Here is a 10588-nt window from a genome sequence, read left to right as displayed (position 1 = left end):
GACTTCTTCCTTACCAATTTGGATGCCTTTGATTTCCCTTTCTTGCCTTATGGATTTTCTAGGTACAGGATCATTGGAAAATGTGTTTTTAATGTGTCTCTCGGTATCTTTTGTTTTTTGGTAACTTACATACCTAGTATTCACCTAATTGATGTTGCCAGTAAGTATCTAGAATTAACTTACTCAACCTGTTTTGGAATAAGAAGTGACATTCTCAGATCTTTGTATAAAACAGTGTTTCACCATGTGGCCATAGGTATTGGGGGTTATAGAGGGATAGATTAAAGACAAAGAATTGTAGTTTCATAGTGATGGTGAATATCACAGAACATAGTGCTGTCTGTAACTCGTTTGCTTGCTGGAGAAAAGGGCTAGGCCAGCACAAACAACAGTGAGGTGGGAGCAGTAGAGGGTAGATGTGATAAGAAACAAAGGTTTCCCATTCTTAATTAGCCCAAGGTTTAGAGCATATTTGCAGTTGATGCATTGCAGGAAATGGTAGCTGATCCTGGTGTGTTTTGTTTTGTTTTTTTAACATTGTTCACTGTCTTCCCCCTTTGGTCTTGGTTCTCTGTGTATATAATTATATAAACATGACAGTCTATTAAGCAAGCAGATAATTATGGCTGCCATTTGAGTTGTATTCCCAGATACTATGTTTAAGATTAAAGTGCTTTCTAGATGTTAATTCTTAAAATTCCAACATTACCTGAGGAAGTGTAACAGTCATGTTTTCTTCAACATAGGCTCAAAAAGCTTTACTTGCCCAAGATCGTTGTGTTGGATTGGGTTCTCTAGAGAAACACAAAAACCAGCAAAGTATATATATATATTTATAGAGAGAGAGAGAGAGATTTATCTTAGGTAAATGGCTCACAAGCGTGTAGAAGCCGACAAGTTCAAGCTGAAAAGTTTGTCTCTGGAAGGGGATGGGGCCCGGAGCCGCCTGGCTTTTGCACGCTCGGCAGGGGAGTTCAAGCCACAAAGTTCATCTCTGGAGGAGATGAGGCCCGGAGCCGCCTGGTTCCCGTAAGCACAACAGAGAATCAAGCTGGCACACACCATGCTGGTTGCTGTTCCCAACAAAGGATGAATCCGAAACCTCCAGGGCGAGCGGCAAGCCGCTCACTCAAGGAAGTATATAGTCCGGAATGCCGTTCTTCCAGCTTGTCCTTGGAATAGCATTGCAAGCAGGCCACACCCCTGGGGAAACTCCCCTTGGGCATACCGGCCGCTCAGAACTCAATCATCTGATCCCATCATGGGAACCACCACTCACAACTGGAGTTCAGCCAAGTTGACACATCTTCAACTATCACAATCATACATGTTAGTAATTAAATAGTCAAGTTGGGTCAACTTAAGGCCAAACTCCAAAACCAGTGTACTTAACCAGTATGATACACCAGTTTTACTATTATTACTCCATATTCTTGAAACACTCCTGGTCTAATAATTTAACCCTTGTGATTCGCCATGAACTCATAATGATATTTTCTCCATTAGCATTACAATTTGTCAGCCATAAAGTGGATGACCCCTTTACCAAGAACTGTACTTAACGGTTGATACTTTCAATGTATTTGTCCACCCTATATACAAGACAAAGTAGGCAATCCATTTATCCTGTAGATTTTTATGTTAATAGAAACTGGTTGGGAAAAACTTCAGGAATAATGCATGGATTCTTGCTGCTGATAATCTTTCAGGTAAACATCTTTCCTATCCTCAAGACAAATTGTTAGCTTTTTAATTGTGCAAAACAATTCATTATCCCACCAATGAAAAGTTAACATTGAAGTTTAATTTTCTTACCGGTCTGAAAAGATTTTGACTAATTCAGAAATTTCTACCAAGAGTGTGTTGTAAGCAACAGCTCTTTTGAGATTTCAGTAGCTTAAGATGGGCTGAAAAAAGTTGGTAAGTATACTCTTCAGTGTACTATGATGGTTGCTTGGTGGCCATGAAAGGAGGAGCTTTGTGGAAGAGAGGGGTGGCTTTGTAATTTTGCTACCAGAGGCCAATTTTAAAATGTTCAAAAACTGTCAGAACCATGACATAAAACAGCATTGGATAATATAAACTAAAAGGATCATTTTTAAATCTTGCAACCCTTTGACTTCAGGACTGAGATTACCAAAACCAAATGTCAAGTTAATGTGAAATATTGCCAAATTAACCACTCAAAAGTTGTCTTAAAAAAGATCATTTGTTCACTAAATGGGATCAGTAATTCGGAGTTGAGGTGATTTCTATTCCTAAAATTGGTAAATTTCATGGGAATGGATTTTGGGAGTAGAGCATAGTTTTGATTTGGGCTGTGCTAAAGGGGCAAGGAGGCCCCATCTCCTGACCACCTCTAACCCCACAAGAGGAAGACTGAATTGACTATCAGTAGCCCAAGGGCTATTCCTGAAAGGCCACACGTGCTGCCTTCCTCCGGCCCTTTCACCAACTCTGACACAACTGTTCCTCTCACAGCATTTAACACCTTTCTTCTGGGTTCGATAATTCACTGCAGTGGCCACACAGAACTCACAGATTATGGGGCTTATTAGAGAAGCACCAGGTTACAACTTGAGTTCAGGAAAACGCTCACTCTCTCCCAGCAGTGCATGTCCCTCACGGTCTCTCAGGAGCTTGTCCTTCCTCAGCCAGCAATCAGAGAGAGACCTTTGCCTCTAGGAGCCCTTGTTTTGAGCCTGATAGAGTGGCCAAACTAACGAGTCAAAACATCAGAATCCTAAGCATCTGAGAACGAACTTCTGCGAACATTGTTGTGTCACGCCCAACAGAAAAACCACAGGTGGGTAACTTAAAATCAAGAGCTCCTCAGTTGCTCATTCCACCACTGAGTTTACAAAGACTTATGACTAGAAAAGCCATACCAGGTAGTTTACTGCATTGCAGGCTGGGAGAAGTTGTTGGCAGTGCATGCAAACAATTTTGCCTTAAATTTTTATGATTTGGTTGATTGGCTATTTCAAACCTGAACCTGTGTCAAAAGTCCAGAATGCTTTTTGGCATAGTGTAGAGGAAAGGATTTAAGGTGACAAGGATGCTGGATTGGTTCTGCATCCCAATCTGACCTGTAGTTTGTTTCCTAGCAGGGCCCCAAACACCTTCTCCCCATGAGTAATCAAATGAAGTTGAAAATACTCTTATTTTGGACAGCTTTACTATCTTGATACAGGCCAATGAAATTTGAGCCCAGATGATGACTAAATAGGCTAAAGTAGGCAGGGTTGTAATTTTAAGCAGCAGGTGGGTTGTGTTATATTATCTGACAGGAATTTCAAGCCTTAAGTATTTGGGTTCTTGGACCGGGATTTTTCTTTATAGTATAACCAAAAAACCTTGGGCCTTTTGACAGTGGAGAACTCAAGATACTGAACCTCTTCGTAGAAGAAATCAGACAAACCCATAGTAGGGAACCTGTAGTAACATGCATGTGGTGTACCTTCCTGGCTTTATGAACATTCTGTAGCCATTAACCTACTTGGGTATTGGAGAAATTAATAACCAGAAATAGTGGATGCAGACTTGGAAATTAAAGTCATGGGAACCAAGAACACCATTGTGATCAAAGTCAGAATGGGAACTTAACCGGGACTGGTGGAAACTCACTAATGCTCTGATTAATCTTGTGCCAGTTCCCCAGAGTATCTTCAGCATGTAACAGAATCCTCATAATGGCTTTATAACCTTTTGATGAGGCTGATACTGATTTTTTTTTTAAAGCCAAAAGAGAGTTTCCCTCCTATTTAAATAATGTATAGAAATTCTTAACACAGTGGATTGCAAAGAGTAATAATTTGATAACTCCTATTTACTTCCCCAGGTTGGCCAATGTGGTGGTGGTATGTGCCGTTGAGTCGGACCCAATTCATAGCGACTCCTCCTCAGGTGTCTGAGGTAGTATCACTATGGAAGTAGATTGCCCCATCATCTTTCAGAGGAGTGGCTGGTGGGTTTGAACTGCCAGCTTTCTGGTTAGCAGTCAAGTGCCTTAGGAACTGTGCTACCAGAGCTCCCATGGAATAGCATTTAAGTGCTGATTCTAAATAAGGATCATTTTTAAATGCTTGAAATGATCAAGTTTCTTGGGATATACTAATTTGGCATGTATACATTCATTTTATTTAAAATGACATTTTTTTCACTATTATAAACTGTCAGAAGCATGCATTTATCCAGGAAGTACAGCCTTTCATTTTCCATCTTGCGTCAAAGATACCAATATTCTGGATTCTGAGAGGTTGGTAAACCATACCCTATGAATCCATACCCTATGAACCAAATCTAGCCTATGTGTTTTTCTAAAGTATTGGAGTACAGCCATACCCATGCATTACATTGTCTGATTGCTTTTGTACTGTAATGGCAGAGATGTGACAAACCATTAAAATACCTACTTCCATAGTGACACCGCCTGGGGAACCCAAGGAGGGGTCACTGTGAGTCGGGTCCCACTAGATGGCACATAACATCTGACCTTTACAGAAAAAGTTCTAATCCCTGATCTAGTCCACAGACAGCCCCTTACCAACCCAGTGCCAGTATATAGGTGGCACTCTATAAAACCAGCCGGAATCAGACTGTTCAGAGAACCATTCTGGGGACCCAGATGGAGAAGAGAAATCTTCACAGTGAAACTGATCAGGTACCTCATCTTAGTCTGAGAGAACCTGATTTCTTAGGTATCCTGAGTAAGGACTCGCTTGAAGCTTTGTGTCAAGACAGTTTGAGGAGGGGCTAGATAAGAGGAATATAAAAGGGCCTGTTCAGTCTAAATTCTTTCATGTATTTGAGCCCATTGTGGCTATTACGTTGATCCTAACTTACCAATACGCTGGTTGCCATTAATGCCATCAAAATCCACCAACTAAAGTCCGGTTTCAGCTTTATGCAAAGGGAATCAGAATCACATTCTTTAATGTATATTTTGTACTGAAAACAAGTTTCCAAAGTAGAAAACAAATTCTTGTGCATGTGAATGATCTGCACTTTGCAAATTTGTTGAAGGATTGTTCCTGGCTTTAAAAAATGGATTGGCTTGCTTACCTGGCACTAGAGTGAAAATAGCAGGAACATTTTTTATTTTTTGTGTGAGTTTTTATTGGCAATTTTTGTCCAAAGCAAAGCTGAATTGAAAAAAATGAAGGTAAAAGTGTTAAAATTGTATTGTTTACTCAAGTGTTAACAATGTGAATCCTAACAAAGATTGCTAAATCCATGGATACCTTAAGAAAAACTTTGTAAGCATTTTTAAATGCTTGAAATGAAAATGGACTACAGAAACACCAGTGAAAAAGAAGAGCTCTTAGATTTACAGTGACTGTGTCCTTGAAGTACAGTTTTAAATAGACCAAATGAATCTGGATTCTGGTAAATATAGAAAAAGTTTCTGTAAGTTACAAAAAGTGAAAAAAGATTTTATTTCTGTATATTCAGACAATTTGAACAGATCCTCTTTAAATATTCTTAATCAGGAATTATATATAGCTAATCTTACCATTAAAAATGTTAAGCTAGATAAATCAAGCTTGGGTTTATCATTAAAGTGTTTGAAAAGATTTTATTTGGAAGAAAAGTTTGCCTTTTCAAAATTACGCATAATTTTTTTTTCTTGCAAGGCCCCCAGATCTCAAGCTGACATCCAATATACTGCATCTCTGTTGGCATTTTCTGTGTATGCCTCAATATGAAAAATACTGGAAAGCTCTGTCCATCAGCTGAGCTTTCTTTTGCATGTGAACATCCAGTCGGAATCAATTTTTTTTTTAATTGTGATTTAGATGAAAGTTTAAAAGGTCAAATTTGTTTTCCATTCAGCAGTTCATACACATTTGGTTTCCTGACAATGACTGGAGTCCCCGCAATGTAACAGCTCTTCCCACTTCCTCTACTTCTGCCCTGTGCCCTTTCCTATGCATTCCTGCCCCTGACCTATCAAATCTTACTGTTTTAAGTATGAAAGATAATCAAGGATCACCCAGACTTTTGAGGCAAGCCTCCCAGAAGGAACCTAAACAGACATTTATAAAAGGAATTGGGAGGTTAAATAAGAACTGAACAACAAAGAAGTATTGAGAAGTTGGACTTAAATTTTGTACAGCAAACAGTATCAACAAGAAGGTGAAAGAACTCGCATAGTAGAAAATACTTGTAAATCATAAATCTGATAGACTAGCATCTAAAAATGCATTATCTCGTACAGCTCAATAATTAAAAGGTAAATAATTTTAAAATGGGCAAAAGATCAAAGTAGGCTGTTCTCCAAAAGAATTAACAATGTCCAGTAAACACATAGAAGTTGCTTGACATTAGTTAAAAGGGGGATGAATAACACCATGAGACACCAGTTAATGCCTATTCAAAAAACCAAACTCACTGCCATCAAGTCATATTTGACTCATCGCAACCCCTTGGGTTTCCAAGGCAGTATCACTAAGGAAGTAGTTTGCCCCATCTTTCTTCCTAGGTGTGGCTGGTGGGTTTGCACTGCCAGCCTTCTGGTTAGCAGTCACATGCTTTAGGCACTATGCCACCAAAGCTCCTTTATGCCTATTAGGCTGTCTATAATAAAAGCATTCTGGTGATGTAGTGCCTAAGGCATGTGACTGCTAACCAGAAGGCTGGCAGTGCAAACCCACCAGCCACACCTAGGAAGAAAGATGGGGCAAACTACTTACTTAGTGATACTGCCTTGGAAACTCAAGGAGGGGTTGCTATGAGTTGGAGCCTACTCAATGACAATGCATTTGGTCTTTGGTTTATAATAAAAAGTGTTGGTAAGTACATGGAGAAATTGGAACCCTTGTACATTGCTGGTGGGAAATGTCCAGCTGCTGTGGAAAACAGTTAAGCAATTCGTGAAAAAGGTGGTGGTGGTGGTGGTGGTTAATGTGCCGTCGAGTTGGCCCCGACTCATAGCGACCCCTCCTTGGGTTTCCGAGACAGTATCACTAGGGAAGTAGGATTGCCCAACCTTCCTTCCGAGGAGTGGCTGGTGGGTTTGAACCACCAGCCTTCTGGTTAGCAGTCAAGTGCTTTAGCCACTATGCTACCAGAGCGCCTATGTGAAAAAGGTAAACATAGTTAACAATATGACCCAGAAATTCTAGGTGCATACATACCTATGAGAATTGAAAACATGGCATGCAATGGGTTTCATTTATATATGGCCTTTTTGACCTTTGGGTTATTCAGCCAAAAATGATTGGCTAGGCCACAGTCTTGTAAGAGATTGGTCAATAGAGTTAAGTGGCCTTGGAGAAACTGGTGGATTACTATGCAAATTGCAGGATTGTAGTCCACTAAGGGGATTGATCAGTTAGTAATCTGGCTGGGAGGACAATACCTTGAAGTTGAACTTCAAGGCCAATCTCACAGAGGTTGAGTGGAATGTCATTGCTATCAGGAGGAGCCTAGAGTAGAATGCTTCCTTTGGACCTGGGGTCCCTGCACTGAGAACCTCCCAGACACACAAGAAAGCAAACACTGAAGACTGAGAAATGGCAGCAACCATAGCAGAGTCCAGTGTCAGAGATGGCAGCAGAAGTACTAGCAACAAGAACCACAAGACAAGCAGATGACTGTAGTTAGTGGGCTTGCCAACCCACAGAGGGAGATAGCTGAGTGTGTTTGGGTAGGAGACTTGCTGGCAGAGTGGGGTGCGGGGTGCCTCTGGGCACTTGTTCGTGGAACTAAAGCTGAAACCTTGCCTAAGAAGGGCAGAGACTTGCCTTCAGGCTGGAACTACTGAACGAAGGGCTGGCATGGCTGAGAGTGCCCAGAGGTGGATGTGTCCAAGAGAAGGGTCTGCCTGTAAGCACAGTGGTGAAGGAGCTGAGAGCTGTCACAGATGGAAGCTGTGCTGATTTGCAATATCTATGCTGTCTACTGACTTGTGTCCTGATACTTCCAAGTTGATCCTAATCCCAAATTGTAATCCGCTACTTCCTAATAAACCACGTTAATCGTTACATATGCTCTGTGAGTTGTGTGTGGCCATTGCAGTGAATTACCAAACCCATCAGAGAAGTAGAGAGTTCTTGCTGAAAGTGAGGATGACTTAAGGCACCTACTGATGAGGGTGGAAGGATACAGTCTGCAGTATGTATTACATCTCAAAGAAAACAAAAATCCTCACAACTGGACCAATGAGCAATCACAATAAATGGAGAGAAGATTGAGGTTGTCAAGGAATTCACGTTGCTTGGTTCTACAATCGATGCCAACGGAAGCAGCAGTCAGGACATTAGACGATGTGTAGCATTGGGAAAGTCAACTGCGAAGGAACTGTTTCAAGTGCTGAGGAGCAAGGATATCTCCTTGAGGACTAAGGTGTGCCTGACACAAGCCATGATACTTCCAATCGCCTGGTACGCATGTGAGAGCTGGACAATGAATAAGGAAGACCGAAGAAGAGTTGATGCTTTTGAGTTGTGGTGCTGGCGAAGAATGCTGAAAGTACCGTGGACTGCTAAAAGAACTAGCAGATCTGTCCTGGAGGAAGTGCAGCCAGAATGCTCCTTGGAAGCAAGAATGGCCAGACTTCATCTCACCTATTTTGGTCATGTTGTAAGAAGGGACCATTCCCTGGAGAAGGATGTCATGCTTGGTAGGGTGGAGGGTCGATGAAAGAGGGGGAGGCCTTCAAGGAGATGGATTGATCTTGAACTTCAAGGCGAATCTCACAGAGGTTGAGTGGAATGTCATTGCTGTCAGGAGCCTAGAGTGGTGGCTGTGATGATGGGCTCAAGTATAGCAGGGATTGTGGGGCTGGCGCGAGATCGGGCAGTGTTTCGTTCTGCTGTGCATGGGGTCGCTATGTGTCGGAAACGACTCGACGGCACTTAACGACAACAACAACAAATGTGGATCTCTTCCAGTCAGTTGTCCAGGTAGCTATCTTCCAAATCTCTTGGCATAACCGAGTGAGTGCCTCCAGTGGGGTGTCCTTTTGTTGAAACATCTCAATGGGTATCCCGTCAATTCCTGGAGACTTGTTCTTCACCAGTTCCTTCATTGCAGCTTCTATTTCCTCCTTCAGTTCCATTGGTTCTAGATCATATGCTACCCCCTGAAATGGAGGAAGATCAGCCAGTTCGTTTTGGTACAGGATTCTGAGTATTCTATCTTCTTTTGATGTTTCCTGCATCATTTCAATATTTTGCCCATAGAATCTTTAAATATTGCAACTCGAGTTTTAATTTTTTTCCTCAATTCTTTCAGCTTAAGAAATCCCAAGCATGTTCTTCCCTTTTGGTTTTCTAACTCCAAGTCTTTGCACATTTCATTATAGTAATTAGCTTTGTATGCTCAAGCTGCTCTTTGAAATCTTCAGTTCAGCTCTTTTACCTTGTCATTTGTTCCATTTGCTTTAGCAAATAGTAGACCTCAGATCCCCCCCAGTCACAACCCATAAAAAATGCTTGATGACATAATAATGACAAGATCATAAGTCAGAAGGAACGAATACGTTGCAGTAGAGGGGCTCCCTGGACCCTAGTGCTGCTCAGATCTCCTGGGTGAGAAATCATGGCTCCCCAAGACATGGGGAACCCAAGCATGGCACCATCCTGGGCCTGGTTCTCAGGATGTCCTGTCCCTTCCCCAGGCCTGAAAACAAGCTGCCATTCTGTGTACGTGCCTGCATCTACCAGCCCAGACTTGGGACTCCTGATCCACTCCACCTCCCTCACCACTTTCTCCTCTTCCTCTGCCCCCCACTCTATTTCCACCCTCCACCCAGCCCAGGCCCCCTCTCTCCTGACTTCTCCCATCCCCATTCTGCCTCCTCCCTCTCTGCACATAGCTCTAACGGAGCTTGGCTGGCCTTTCAGAAGTGGTCAACTGATTAAAACCAACAACATACTTTGATGGGGCATGAAGGTCTTTTTTGATTGCCCAGGCCCCCTCCCCATCCTTTGTCTCTCAGCAGCCCTTTCCCATCAGGCTGTTGTCTCTGCCCTCCTGGGTGGCAGGCTACATCCCCCTGCAGGCCATGGTGGAGGCCTGTCATGGTTTCCAGAGACCTACTGTTTCTGGGGAAGAGAGAGCCACTCATGCAGCCCTGAGGCAGTTTCAAACCATATGTATTTTGTTGTGGAAGCTCTGGTGGTGCAGCACCTAAGGTCTTTTGACTGCTCACCAGAAAGCTGGCGGTTCAAACCCACCAACCACTCCTCAGAAGGAAGGTTGCACAATCTACTTCCATAACAATACCACCTCAGAAACCCAAGGAGGATTCGCTATGAGTCGGATCCCACTCGACAGCAGTGAGGTTTTATTTTATATATTGTTGTTAGCTACCCTGGAGCTGACTCCAGGTGACCTTATGTACAACAGAGCAAAACAATTGTCAGCTGGTTCTCTGGTCTCCTGGAATTGTCATTGAATAAATGTTAACCATCAGTCTCTAGCCTATAATAGCTTTGATTGTCTCTTTGTCCTTCATTCGGCCTAATTTCCCCTGACCGTTCAGTTCACCAATTCTCTCTACTGTTGTAGCTAAACACTTAGTTTAATTTCAGTTTTCTTTGTTTTTCATTTCCAGTAGTTCTGTGTGTATCATTTGTTC

This window comes from Orycteropus afer, unplaced genomic scaffold (assembly GCF_000298275.1).
Source record: "Orycteropus afer afer isolate SDZICR_OR568_19922 unplaced genomic scaffold, OryAfe1.0 scaffold00032, whole genome shotgun sequence".
Taxonomy (NCBI): domain Eukaryota; kingdom Metazoa; phylum Chordata; class Mammalia; order Tubulidentata; family Orycteropodidae; genus Orycteropus; species Orycteropus afer.
The sequence above is the reverse complement of the archived record's forward strand: the minus strand, read 5'-3'. Positions refer to the sequence as shown.